This window comes from Buceros rhinoceros, unplaced genomic scaffold (assembly GCF_000710305.1).
Source record: "Buceros rhinoceros silvestris isolate BGI_N320 unplaced genomic scaffold, ASM71030v1 scaffold3068, whole genome shotgun sequence".
NCBI classification, from domain to species: Eukaryota; Metazoa; Chordata; class Aves; order Bucerotiformes; family Bucerotidae; genus Buceros; species Buceros rhinoceros.
In genome coordinates, this window is record NW_010426206.1 from 363 (window position 1) to 13,471 (window position 13,109).

At 38.5% G+C, this 13,109-nt stretch overlaps 1 protein-coding gene across 1 annotated transcript in view; it reads left to right on the top strand.

The window, feature by feature from the left end:
• Positions 1-13,109, top strand: part of PLGRKT (plasminogen receptor, C-terminal lysine transmembrane protein) — a 28,266-nt gene that overhangs the window by 251 nt on the left and 14,906 nt on the right. The gene's annotated exons all lie outside the window — the stretch shown is intronic.

The following is a 13,109-nucleotide window of genomic DNA, read 5'->3' on the forward strand; positions in this document are numbered from 1 at the left end:
CCTCACGTTGCTGGGCTTGTGGCTTCGCCTGCTGAGGTTTACTGTCCTTCCAGGGTTAAAGGTGCCCCGTTTGCACACTCCGCCCATTCCGGCGTGATCGTCTAACACAGCGGGTTCAGATGTGTAAAGCACCTGTTCTCTGGATCTAACTACTTGCTTGGAAGTTTGCATTAAGTTGTAGAGGTGGAAACTATCCTTATGTTAGCCAGACCTTAAAAACACGGTTTTGGAAACTTACCTCGAACAGTCCCCTGAAGCACAACTGGACTACTCCAGCAACATGCGTACGATAGAGTGAATCTGTAACAGCATAGTTACTAAAACATACATACTGCTCTCTTGAAATATATGAGTTAAACGTGTTTCAACTCTTCCACTGTGCAGAATCTTTCAAACAGCTCTTTAGGTTCAGTGCGGTAACTGCAGTCACCCACGTTACTTGGAAGGCACTACACATTCATACATTCCTTGTTCTAGAAACTCAGACTAAACAGAGCATAGGGAGTTGTATATTCCTTCTTGCAAAATAAAATAGCAGCAGAGAGAGAAGGAAAAGCCGTTGGACTAAGGTTCGGGAAGTTGTGCTGAGCAGAACTTACAGCATAGCACTCTATAGCTTTCCAATTTCTGGTTAGGTATCTTACAATCTGTAACTTTTTTATATACTAAATGCTAGAATGCAATCTGAAGGACTCAGCTGGAGTTCGTCCCTTTAGTTTGGCTTTTAAATTGAATACAAGTAGATTTAAAATGTTTAAAAGTAGTGATGAGTGAACTTCCAATTTATTAAGTTGCCAGTAGATGGCATATTCTTGCTTCCAAAGTGGCGCACAGATAGTAGATTTTGTGGGGTCACGGGTAAACTGAATGCTGAAGGTGGCCCTGGAAATGTGGCTAGGAAAGAGAAAGATAGCATAAGGGAAGGTGATAAAATAATGGACAGTTCTTAACTGTTTACAGAAAATTAACTTTTTGCATTAACTTCATAAATGTAATTTTCTATCTGGGCTGTGTTACATGTTTCTTAGATGCAACCACAAGTTTTCTGTTCAAACAACTTACAGTTTATGGAAATCCAGATGACAGGAAGGTTTTCAGTTTGGGAGAGTGATGATGATATTGAAGTGGAGGCTTGCATCATGATCCGCTTCTCTGCTGTGCAGAATGAAAGAGAGTTGAGGAAACACCTTGAATTCAGGCTAAATTTGTAGGGTGCTGCAGGCTTTGAATGGCAAACAGACTTCGGCCTCTTGACCCCAGCTGCCGAACAACTCTAGTTCTAGCCCAAATGCTCTGTCTGACATAAAAAATAAACATCTTTGAGGACAGTTACAAAAAAGCCCTTTCAAGATTGCATGTGGATTTTTTACAGGTTGCTCTTTGGGAACTCTCCCTGTGTTACCTTTCTGACAATAGTAATAGTCAGCACAGTAGATTTCTTTCTAACACTACAAATGCCTGCTCTGTACTATTGTTTGCAGACTTTATGTCTATGTTAGAAAACCAGCATCTTTTAAAAATGCATGAAGTGGGCAGTTATGTCAGGAGCAAAAGATGCAGTGGGGGCCAGGGGAGAACTAAATTTTCTGTCATAATGGGATGGAAGAAGATAGCTCTGCTCTGAGTTTAGCGAGAGTGTAGGGGAAAAGTAGTAGTGGAAAAGACTGCCAATGGTCTTTCCCATATGTGAGTAAAACCCATGATGTGTCTGGAGTCAAGTGTCAGACAAACTACTCTCAGGCTGTTTGTGGAAGATAGCACAGCTTGATTTATTTGCTTTCAGAAATTGTAACAGGAATTACCTGAAGAAGTTAGGCCATGCTGGGACCAGAATGAACTGCTGTAATATAAAGCATTAGATATTCTCGTACGGTGAAACACTGGGATTTAGATGCTATCAGTTCTTCCATCTTCCTCTGAAAACCATCGTATTTAGTAATAAAATAGAAGGTTCCACTACAAGCAATATGATGTTTTTGCTATGAGAGGTTCAAAAGTGCTGATTTGTTTTAAACATAAATCTATCTCAGAACAATACATAGGATCAAAACCTCTTGGAGCTTTTCATAGCTTCTGAATAAACTTTGGAGTGCCCTATGATCACAGGGTGGAGGGAATAGTGTACTATTGTTGCTCCAAGCCAGTTGGTGTGGATGAAGTCGTCATCAAAACTGTTTCTCTTAGAATGCCTTCCCTACTAGCAATGATGGTGTGACACTGCTCAGAAATGAACTAATAAGTCTTTGAGTTGACCTGGAACAAAACACAGCAGGTGTCGGTGACACAGTAAGAACCTGTGAAGGCTTATCCTGTTCCTTGTAGATGAGGAGGAGATATAAAGTTACTGTAAATTGTTTAGAACAGCTTCCATGATGGAACACTTCTTTTTCTTTTTCTTTTTTTTAAAGCACAAAAATTAGGTATGCGCACTCCCCGAAGAGTCAGAAGGTACAAAGCTCTTCAGTCATTGACTTATCCTCTGTGAAGGATTGTAGGTTGGAAGGAGACCGTTGCAAAAATAGGAAAGAGAGTAAAAAGGCTTGGTGCATGCTAAACCTCGGTCTATTTTAGAGTCACTCTGATGTGTGCTGGACACCCAAAACAGCTGAGCTACTTCAGAATAAGAGAATTTTAAAAGATGTTGGAAAGTTCTGTACTTAATTTTTTGTCTTTATGCTCTTCTTGGGTTAACTGAAAAGAAAGGATTGTGGCCTTGTAAACTGCATCTTAATGGTATTTGGAAGAATGATAAAAGCTCAGTTGTCAGTTTGCCTTGATATTGAAGGGCTTGCTAGTTGTTTGTATTGTCGTGGTACGGCTCCAGTCTGTATCAGGTGGAGACTGTTCATGGTTTGTTGAGGCTTCATTTTTATCATGCGCCGACTGCTTGAAGTGTAAGTTGCAAAATTGTTTCCAAACACGTATTAGGGTAGATCCACAGCTGAAGCCTGGCTTGTGGCCTTGATACGTGCTTTGAGCGTGGCCGAATGGATAAGAGGAGGTTACAGGTCTCAGCATTTATTTTATAAATGTCTATACATACAGATATATATATATCAGATTATTTACTTTCATTTGCTATGTGGATACTCTTAACACAATTAAAAGCAGGAATTCCTTGTATTTCTTTTGCTGTTCTGTACTTTCTACTCTGACTAGACTTTTATTCCTTAACATTTTTTCAACAACCCAAATGTGTACCTTGAAAAAGCGATTTCAGTAACTATTTAGTAAGAAAGCCATTTTAAGATGTAGAAGGCAGCCTGGGAAAAGATATGCATTTTGAAACTGGCATCTAAGAATGCAGCAATATTTGTGGCTGACTGTTCATTCCTCACTATGGATTAGAACACTTTAAATGTAAGGTTTTTTACTTGGTATTTCTAGACAGTGACATTCCTTGACCAAGAAGTGGGTCTTTTCATAGGAAATAGTCATTCACATACTTTGAAGCTTGCTGAAGACTTTATTGTGTTGAGACAGGCTTAATTATTATTAATGCATAATATAAGTACATTGTCTGTGAATAATTTTAAAAGTATTAAAACAACCCTGTATACTCTCTAAATAGTGTTATTTAGAGTGATAAGAAGCAAAATCATGGTAGAAGGTCATGACAGTAGAGATTAAAATTTTAAATTTCATTTCTTACTGTAATGAATTCAGTTCTAGGACTACAGACAAAGCTTTCTAAATTAACTTTGCACTACACAAGAATACTTATGTGCCGATGCGTAAAAGGCACTCTAAATGCCACTTAAAGACTTTTACTTTAGGGTATAGACATAAAAAAAGCCTAAGCTCTCCCGTGAACTTTTTGCCAAGGTTTCCCATGCATTTTGAGGAATTAAAAATGTTTTCTTTTGTTTTGAATGGAATCCCACCAACTCAGAATAACACCCTGCATTCCACACCACCACCACCACCACCGCTGCCCCCAACACCCCAGCTAGATTTTAGTTTATGTCCTGCTGTTATTTTTATAGAGATAACACTGCTTTTGTCTCCAAAAAGTTGCTGTTTCTTGCTTTGCTTGGAAAACTACACACAGGGGAAATCAAGTCAATTCCCAGGTTTCCTGTATATAGTCTGTAAGTTCTCAGTGAACTGCATGAAAGGTAACGCTTCAGAGGAGGGAGCTGATATTTTGTTTTATAAGGGGTTTCTTGGGTTCTTTTTCTGGTAGTATTATGAGAGTTGAATGATGTGAAGGTGTCTTGATGGGTGTGGGAATAATACTGCAGAGTAAACAGCAGTTTCTAGTCTGAAATTAAAAAAATTAAGTCCTTGTAGCATGTGAAGTCCTTGGTAACTGGTTTTAAGTATACCTCAATGTGTAGGATGTTTCCTTACTTAATGAGAAGAAATTTTTCATTGGAACTTCACAATAAATCCTTTAATGACAAGCCTTTTTACTCTTTCATACATTAGCTTGCAATACCATCCGTAATATTTGTTTGTGATATCTTTATGTATAACAATCGTACCTAAGGGAATAAGCACTTACTTGATGTTGTTTAGCTGTTGAAGTTTTCACCTGGATAGTGTTGTAGGAAAGCTGTACAAAAAAGCAATGGGGAGAAACACTGATTTTTTTTTTTTTCTTTTCAGAGAATGGAAGAGAAAAATCTGTTGTGTATAGGAGACTACCTAGTGAAGTGAAGTAAATGAGGGTAGGTCAGCTCAAAAAAGAAGAATTGTGCAGCTGGAGTTTAAGGCATGTGAAAAATATTAATTCCTAGTTTTGCTGGATTGCTAAATGTGATACTTACCAGGTTCTAAACAATTAACTTCTTTCTCCCATAATTGAGAGCACAAGGAATTCTCTAAACTATTGCAGAATATTTTTACTCTTAAGAAAAGGAAACAACCAAACCCAGAAAACGAAAAACATCTGTATTTCTCCAAATTAAACAATAAATCACATACCCCCATCCTAAAACATTGTTCCTAGTATAGCAGCAAAATAGGAGCCTTTTGCTGTCAGGACAGCTTTTCAGTAAACAGATATAGAATGTATCTGGTCCTTGCGGATGCTTTTATGAGTGACAGCATGCTGGAGCTTCTGCAGTGTTGATGGTTCTGGAGCACTGAGGCCTGTATGTGCACAAGTACACATGTACACAGCCTGAGAAACAAGCAGGTACAAGAGCTGTTGCAGTTTTGTGACCAGAAATATCATGAGAGTAACGGAGATGTGGTAGGACAGCTCATGCAGCTGGAAATCTGTAATGGACAGATAGAAGTTCTTCAGGAAAGGCAGACAGGGAAGACAAGGAGAAGGGCTGGTCATGATGTGAAGGAGTACCTTGCGGGTAAAGGTCAGAGGAGAGGCCATAAGGAGGGCCATAAGGCAGGACATGAGCAATTGAGTACATTTCTGGAAAATCTGAGGGATAACTGTTTGGTACAGGTAGGTGCTGGCTGGGCCATCCAGGATTTGTTACACATAAATAGGGAAGAACTGATTTGGGGGTGTAATATCAAAGGCATCCTTGGTTGTGGCGATGAGATCAGGAGACTGAGGAAGGGAGGTGGCACAGTGCAGACCTCAGACATTGGGAGAGCAGTTTTTTATCTTATTCAGGGAATTCATAGGTGACGTGTCTTAGGAAGCAGCTCTGGAGGATGAAGGAGTTCAGGAAAGCTTACGTGTTTAAAGACAACCTCCTCCAGGTGTCCGTGGCAGCAATACAGGCTGGAGATTGACAACTGCAGAGCAGCTCTGGAGGGGACGCTGGAAGGCAGCATCCAGAGCATAAGCTGTCGGTGAATCAAAAGGCAGCAGAGAATCAAAAGGACCAACAATGAGGGCTTTTAAGTAGTAGTGCAGCCAGTGGGTGGGGGAAAATGACTGTTGCATTCTGTTCTGCGCTTAGTTAAACGTATTTTAATACTGCATCCAGTTTATCCCCCTTCTTCCCCAGTACAAGAAAAATGTGGATCAAAAGGAGCAAGTTTAGCAGTGGACCATCAAGATGGTCAGGGGCTGGAGCCCTTCTTGAGAGGAGGCCAAAGTGAGCTGGACTTTTTCAGTCCGGAAGGGGATGCCACCTCAGGAGAGGGATCCAACTGCAGCCTCCCAGCAGTCTGTGAGGAGGTTATGAAGAAAGCAGAGCCAGGGTGTTCACAGTGGTAGCTTGCAGGAGGGTGAGAGATAGTAGGTATACACTGAAACAGGGCAGAGGGTGCAGTCCAGAATGATTATAAGGAGAAACCTTTTCTTCCAGAAGGACAACCTGGCAGTGGGGCAGAGGCTCAGTGAAGCCCTGCAACCTCCATCCTTGAGGGTTTACTAGGCCTGACTGGTTAAAAGCCCTCAGCAACCTGGTCTGATCACATAGCTGACACTGCTCTGAGCAGGACCTGCTGAGGTCCTGTCCCACTTGAGTTTTTCTATGATGCTTGATCATCATGGAAGGCACAGGATGTGGCCCACTGTGTTTTGTAGGTCCTGTGACGTAGGGTTTCCTGACATCTACTTCTTCCCAGAGTGAAAACTGTGGCGAGTTACCACTTGATGTCTGCACTCCTGTTGAGTACTACGTGCAAAGCAGAAATCTGTTGGAGCAAGCTGTAACTTGATCTAACGCTTACCTGACAGTTTTCAGTCACTTACATCAGGTATGCGCGATACCAATACAGAAGAAATATCACAAGAAAGGGGATTCAGAATTAAAGCCTCAGTGTTCCCTGCATGTCAGGTTGCAAAAACTAAGCAAAAATCTAGTTGTCTGTGGGAATAATTTACTTGAAAAAGAATATACAATCTCCTGGATATTTTGGAAGTTTTATAATACATATGGCTGTATTCACAGCAACTGTATAACCCTGTCATGGGTTAGGGCTGGGCTGGCCACTAGATGAACAACAGATGCTTTCTGTTAACTGCTTTCCCTTCCCAAAGGGGAAGAGAAAGGGAATAAGGGAGAGAGACTTGTGGATTGGAAGAGAAAACTGAAACTACTTTAATGGAAATAATAACAATAAGATGAAATATATACAAATATAATAGAGTCATAGAATGCTTTGCATTGGAAGGGACCTCTTAAGGTCCTCTAGTCCAACCCCCCTGTGGTGAGCAGGGTTCATCTTCAACTGGATGGAGCTGCTCAGAGCCCCATCCTGGCAGACCTTGAATTTTCTAGGGATGGGGCGTCTACCACCTCTCTGGGCAACGTGTTCCAGTGTTTCACCATCCTCATCATAAAAGATTTTTTCCTTATATCTAATCTGAATTTACCATCTTTTAGTTTAAAACCACTACCCCTTGTTATATCCAGGAAATTGTACCATTCTTTTTCAAGTAAATTATTCCCATAGACAACTATATTTTTGCTTAGAAGAGACTGAGATGAAAGTAAAATCTCTGACCAGAATGGGTTGTTACAACTCAAACCAGGACGGTTTCCCCAGTACTGCTTAATACCATTACTGATCCAGCAGTAGTACATACGTAAATTGGTCGAAATCAGCAATTCCAGTGAAAAGCTACAAACATTATTGAAGCAAAACTTGTTACTAAAGCCTTGCTTCAAGATTACAGCAGGTTGGCTCTGCCAGACTTTCAGGGGCGGATCAGACTAATAAGAGTGGAAGACTGGAGGACTGGAATTCTTGACAAATATGACTTGGGAGAAATTAATACAGGAGGAGCCAAAAATCACTGAAAATTATGGTAAGAGAAGAGACTGGTTAGTACTTAGTGTATCATCATTTCTGTTGCTAACTGATTTTTTGTTGTTCTTTTGGGATAGCACTTCAGAGCTATTTGGAGTTTTATTTGGTTGAGTTTTGGGGTTTTTTTCCCAACAAGAGAACTCCTTATGAGACAAAAGGATAATCTTCTCTTTGGGAAAGCATAATTGCGTTCAGGAGTCAGAGATAATCCTCCAAATTAATCTTTGATGGGAGCCACATAACCTTTGAGAAAATAAACAGGCTAGGAAAATAATATACTTCTGACAAATTTTGTATTTACCCATAATAAAAATGTTTGATTATAACCTCCTGCCTGCAATATGAATCTCTGGATAGTCTCACTCTGCTTCTCCTGCCATCCTTCCTCTCTCCCTATTTTATTATGTCAAACTGTAAAGTGCATTCTTCTCCCCAGGTAATATTGGATAGCCAGGAAACAGCTACAGATCTGCTTCCATAGCCGTTAGTCTTTGGGAATTTATAGACTTGCTCCCTGCACGCTCCCTGTGTGGGCATGGGAAAGGTTCCATACTCGATGGTGAACAACGTGCCAATATCAAGTAAAGGTGTCGAAGGGGTTGATTTTTCTGTTTTGACAGTGCAGTGCAATTACATGTTCTTTTCTGAAAATCCATGCCAGCCTCTCCTTGTTTTTCAAATCTTTTCCCTCTTTTGGGGTCCCCAAAGTAAAACAGGTTCATTTTGAGCTGTGGGAAGAATACAGTATCCTATTCTAATGAGGGCCAGCTGGTGATACTGAAGCTTCTCTTCAGTTCTCTGCCTAACTGCATACATTCATGCTCCTTCCTTTTTTTTTTCCCCTCTTGATGGTGGTTTTGATTTTTTTCCCCCCTACTTTGTTTTAACAGCTCGTTTTGTAGCTTTGGCAGTGATGCAAACTAATAAGGGAAATAAAAACTAGAAGCATTTTTCCCCGGTTAGTAAAAATTGTTAAGTTGAATAGCTGGACCGATAGTTTAAAACATTGCTAGGGAAACTCATTCTGCAGTGCAATAATACGTACTCTGACCTTTTAAAGATTAGAAAGAATGTAGCAGTTTCTTCTGTAAGTGAAGTGTTCTTTCAGACACAGCACAGAAATGCCAAAAACATATTTGACTCTTGCAGATTCTGTACCTGCAGAAATAACTTAATTAATCCAAATTATAAATCACAATTTTCTACTTCTGAAAATGACTCTTAGGTGTTCTGTGCTTTCTCCTGTTCTTCAGCTCTTGCCCGTGAAGAAAGATGTATGCATTTTACATCATATGTGAAGCTGTGGCACATGCATTCATAATTCAGCTTGAAGTAAAACTGCTGTTCAGTGTTTTCCATGTCTGCAAATGGCTCTAATGCTGTCGGTCTCATAAGAATATGCTTTATTAATGTGTAAACATTAATTTCATTATGTAATTTGGTGTTATAAAAGGTGCATAGAAGTATTTGCATTTTGAAAAAGTGTGAAAAACCCAGTGAAAACTTAGATAAATGCAACTTAATGTACTTTTTCTTTCTGCTATGCTGCCAGCACTTGGTTAGAGGCAAAACATAGCATGATTGCATTACTTTCCTGCATGGCTGTATTGCCTTAAGAAGTTTGCATTGAAAAGCAATAAATGAAAGGAATGGGGCAGTTTTCTCTTCATGTTCAACAATTTGTCTTTAAATCTGGAATGAAAATACAGAATTACCCTGTAGCAAGCTTCTTAGTAGACCATGTCTTATTACCAAATTATACTGGATTTTTTTTTCTGAATTAAAGTAATACCAGTAGTAAAAAAAATTAAGAAAGGCCTATTATAAGTGATGGAAAAGGACCAGAACATTTCAATTTATATCCAGACACTCAGCAGTTTCTCAAAATAAAATCTAGCTATAATTAATGAAATGTTGTTTGTGTAAAATTTTAGATTGTAGGATTGGTTTAGTATTCTGCTTGTCTTGATGAATTGGAAAATGCCTCAAATAATAGGCAGCGGTATAATAGGTAATAGAATAAATACTAGTCCAGGGCATTATATCCAAGAAGGAGAAGTTAAATAGATTAACCAAACATAAGTGATTAGATTTCAGGAGCTTAAAAAAGATGTAAGTTTTATATACTTGTGCACAAATATTGGGGTATTTTTTATATATACTTTTTAATATACTTATATATAGGCTGAACACCACAGATTCTTGTTAAAAGCAAATGTAATTATGGATTTATTAACCAGGGCATAAAATTACTCGGTTTGCACTGCTGATGACTTTACTGGAAAAATACATTGATACTTCTTTTAATAAGTAGACAAGCTATGGAAAGATCAGAGGATGGCAGTAACGATAATAAAGGCATTAGAATCCCTGAGGAAAGAATGAAAAAAACCTCATTTGTCTGATGCTACAAACACATGTTAGGAATTTTAAGTTTGTGTGTGGTGCTGGTAGTTTTTTAAGCCACTGATTTTTCTTATATGTCTTTCTAGAGATACTGAGTCTTTTCCATTGCAAAAGCAAGCAAGGAAAACTGGGGATAAAATTAGGAGACTTTGAGTGCTTAACTGTCATTACATGGGTTACTAAAACAGGCAGTGAAATCTGTCACTGGTAGTCTTGACTGGGATAAATAATTGTCTGTTTCAACTCCTTGCTTTCAGACTAACTTTAACAGACCTCTGAATACGCTTCCTAGCCTTATCCGCATGACTATGCAATCACAGAAGCTGAACTACCTGAACAGAAAGCTGGTCCATTTAATTGAAGGCTCGCTAATACGAAACGACTCTTTCTTCTAGATTTATTTTGCACGTAATACTGTTTCTTCCTTAACAGCATCTGTTTTCCGACCTTACAACTTCTAACCAACTCAAACACATAAGTAAATGTAATAATTTTTTTAATACAGAAAATACCTGTTTTTCAGGACTTAACACTGATTTCTGTGTGATTGCTATTATATAATATCATGTTACTAGTGAGATTTTTATCTAGCAAAGATTACAAAGTTTTGTAACTTCAATTATACAGCTGTTTATTACTGATGTTTAATTTTCATCTCGATGTCTTTTTGAATATGTACACAACAATCGTAAGGTTTATATATGCCCAGTAAGAAATAAACCTAAACCTGTCAGGTATCTGGGGAAGTATCTGATAATCTCATTATCCTTCTAGAGGTTTTTGAAGTTCTTCCTTTTTAAGAAACAGAGGTGTCTATGGTAACATATATGACAGGATATAGTGAAAGAGACAGCTGAAACATTTTAAACATCTGTTCAAGTGAAAAATACTCATTTAGCATAGATAAATGGGGTTTTATTCAAAAACGTACACTTTCCTTAAGGTACTGTTTTTGTGAGATTTGAATTGAGTAATAGATTCTACTGTCCTTAGGATATACTGTGCTGAACTTCCTTTAGTGCTGCAGATACTGAGAATTTTGTGAGGGAGAGATGAGGAAAACCTGACTCATCAGGCCACTTACCAGGCAGCTTGATAATCTCCTCTGACCTCCCTTGCCCAATTAATTTTATACTGGGGAATAATTCATGTTTGAGGTGAAGGTTTTACACATATAATTTTAATTCAGTTAAGTTAAAAGTTTATTAATGTAGAGATACTATTACAAGGTAGGTCAGAAGGAGTTTTATGAGAAACTGGAGATCGGGCCACGCTCTGTTTTAGTAATTCATCTTAAAGACAAACACAAAATGTTAATGAAAAGGACAAGAAAATAAACTTTTGAAAAGGGAAAATACTAATATCTGTTTCATATGTGGTAGACTAAAAGTACAGATAGACTAAAAGACAGGTAAGACAAATCGACCTAATAAGCCTATCGTTTTGGACTTTGTAGGGACCTGTATCTTATACATGTTGCTCTCCTTACCCCAGGATGCTTTTTTGAGTAATGGGCTAAAAGTAGGAATGGAAAAGAAAGTATGAGCAAAGGCAAGGGTAGATGCTGTCTGTTTTATTCGAAGATGGATTGTATTTGCAAATAGTGTTGTAAGATTCTGTTGGATTTTTCCTTAGAAAATTCAATTGACCCATTACTCAGTCAACATGATGATTTTTCAGTTGATCATAAAAAGAGATGACGGCTGAAAGGCATACGTGTGCTATGTTTTGACTCTTGGCAGGAAGAATAATAGCTAATGTTAAAAATGCCAATGAGTTTCTGAACAATAAAACTTTTCATACTTTATCACTGTCACCGATCAAGAAAGAGAACTGACACATACTTCTACTTAGGCTGCTTTCTAGAAAATCCTTCCTGTGCCTAATAAAACTTTGTGTGATCACATTCTTTGCATCTACAGATTTGCCAACTTACATTTTTAGTAAAAGATCACCTCCATGATGATGCCTGAAAAATTTAATTTTTCCAAATGTCTTAGGTGCAAAACCCTGCAAAAAATTACTCAGTAAGCCCCTAGCCTTTTCCTCTCTGAAGTTTTCACTGAGAATTAGTCAAAAGGGTTTTTTTAAGTTCTAGTACAATGAAAACCATTGTTCCTTTTCCTTCATGTGAAGTGAAATGCAAGCAAGCTTTCCCTTTCCTGACTACTACCATCCTTTTCCCTTTCAGGTGGGAAATAGCTAGATTTGTTTTCTATTGACAAGATACTAGCACTGCTCATGGCATCTCTAATGCATTTGTCTTGAAGCATTGGAAAAATTATTTTGACCCTCAGGTGATCCGGGTTTAATTCAGGAAATAAATGGTCTCTGGTAACAATTCTATGTCCTTATTAGTTTGCGTGCATCAAATGGAACAGAACAAGATAAATGATATCTGTACTGAGGAAGATTAGGACAATCTGTCTTGCAGGAAAAACACCAGTTTGGTTGGTATTAGCTGGGAGATTGAATACTCTGCTTGATCACTGTAACGAAATAAATACAGTGGTTTAAAAAGTGCAGATTTTGATAGCTATTTATAACATGCAGGCACTACCAGCAAAAGACGCAAAACAGACTGATTGCTCCATCAGTAATGAGATAAATGTTAATTAAATCTGTTCAGAGGAATCGGTTCTACCAGTCCTTTTGCCGGGGAGTATCTGTGACTAGTACGTGTTGTTGTGAATGCAGGTTGCTTAGGTAAAACTTTTGTCATGCTTGGAGGTGCACCTGCAGCTAAGCCTTACACATGTAGGCTTAGTTTGTCGGGGGTATTTAACTGACATCAAAGAAAAAATTCTTTCTGAAGCTGCCTCTTTTAACAGTGTGGATTTTCCATAGTTCCTTCCTTATTGATAGAGCTAACCTACCACTTTAGTCTTCTGCTGTTGAGTCCACTCAAGTTGAATCTGGACATTTACTTGTTTTTCTATTAAATACTATTTCTTGAATGCCAAGTTTAAAAAAAAGAAAAAGGGGGGTTGGGTAGGAGCCCTGTATTGAGCAGAACTCATAAG